The sequence below is a fragment of the Opisthocomus hoazin genome, chromosome 1 (genome assembly GCF_030867145.1).
Source record: "Opisthocomus hoazin isolate bOpiHoa1 chromosome 1, bOpiHoa1.hap1, whole genome shotgun sequence".
Taxonomy (NCBI): Eukaryota; Metazoa; Chordata; class Aves; order Opisthocomiformes; family Opisthocomidae; genus Opisthocomus; species Opisthocomus hoazin.
The window spans coordinates 2,120,395-2,122,250 of record NC_134414.1 but is presented as its reverse complement, the minus strand read 5'-3'; positions in this window follow the sequence as shown (position 1 = coordinate 2,122,250).

Here is a 1,856-nt window from a genome sequence, read left to right as displayed (position 1 = left end):
GAAGGCTGCGAGGGGACCTTCGAAATGCCTCTAAATATCTGCAGGGTGGGGGTCAGGAGGACGGGGCCAGACTCTTTCCAGTGGTGCCCAGCGACAGGACAAGGGACAACGGGCACAAACTGGAGCAGAGGAAGCTCCAGCTGAACCCGAGGAAGAACTTCTTCCCTCTGAGGGTGCCGGAGCCCTGGCCCAGGCTGCCCAGGGAGGCTGTGGAGTCTCCTTCTCTGGAGATATTCCAGCCCCCCTGGCCGCGGTGCTGTGCCCCCTGCTCTGGGTGACCCTGCTTGGGCAGGGGGTTGGGCTGGGGGACCCCAGGGGTCCCTTCCAACCCCCCCATGCTGGGATTCATTCTCTGATTCCCTCCTACCTGGGGACAAGGGCCACCGAGCAGCCCAAACAAGGGGCTGCAACGTCCCAGGACCACCGCCGGCAGGGACCCCAGTCCCAAGGGACACCCCGAGGCTCAGGGCAGAGCTCTCGGCAGCCCCGGTACCCCCACAGCTCCTCGGAGCGGGGGTGCGGGGCCCTCCGTGAGGGGCTGCCGTGCTATGTGGGGGGCGCGGGGTCCCCACCATCCCCAAAGAGGAGCCCCCGATCGACCCCCTGCCCCCTCTCACAGGGGTCTTGCCCTAAGAGGGCAAATAACAAAGCAACTGTCCTGGGTCCCGAGCCTGCCCTGCACCAGAGACCCCCCCCCCGGGCATGCAGGACCCCCCGGGAGATCCCTCCCCTACACCCACCCCAGGCACCCCATATTCCTCTGAGACACACCCCCCCCCAAGACCTCACGGTGCTGTGACCCACCCTGGGCACCCCACAGCCCCCAGACCCCCCCCAGGCACCCCATATTCTCCTGAGACCCCCCCTCCGGGCACCCCACACCCCCCCAAGACCTCACGGTGCTGTGACCCCCACCGGACACCCCACAGACCCCAGACCCACCCCTGGCACCCCATATTCTTCTGAAACACACCCCCCCGCCAAGACCTCACAGTGGTGTGACCCCCTCTGGGTACCCTGGGCCCCCCCAAACTCCCCCCCTCCGGGCACCCCACAGCCCCTAGACCCACCCCAGGCACCCCATATTCCCCTGAAACATCCCCCTCCGGGACCTCATGGTGCTGTGACCCACCCCAGGCACCCCACAGCCCCCAGCCCCCCCCCAGGCACCCCATATTCTCCTGAGACCCCCCCTCCGGGCACCCCACACCCCCCCAAGACCTCACGGTGCTGGGATGCCCCCCGGACACCCCACAGACCCCAGACCCACCCCTGGCACCCCATATTCTTCTGAAACACACCCCCCCGCCAAGACCTCACAGTGGTGTGACCCCCTCTGGGTACCCTGGGCCCCCCCAAACTCCCCCCCTCCGGGCACCCCACAGCCCCCAGACCCACCCCAGGCACCCCATATTCCCCTGACCCCCCCCCCCCCGCGAGACCTCACGGTACTGTGACCCATCCCGGGCACCCCACAGCCCCCAGACCCACCCCAGGCACCCTATATTCCCCCGAGACCCCCCCCCCCGGGATCTCACGGTGCTGTGACCCTCCCCCTCCGGGCACCCCACAGCCCCCAGACCCACCCCAAGCACCCCATATTCCCCCGAGAGACCCCCCCCGGGGCATCCCACACCCCCACAAGCCCCCCAAGACCTCACAGTGCTGTGACCCGCCCCTCCCGGGCACCCCAAATTCCTCTGAGACACCCCCCTCCCCTCCCAGGACCTCACGGTGCCATGACTCCAGCCCCCCCCCCCCCCCGCTGCCTCAGACCGCCGGGACCACCTCCCCCCCCATCCCCATTTCCGCACCGCTCAGCCCCCTCCGCGCCGCTCCATGCCCCGGCCCCGGCA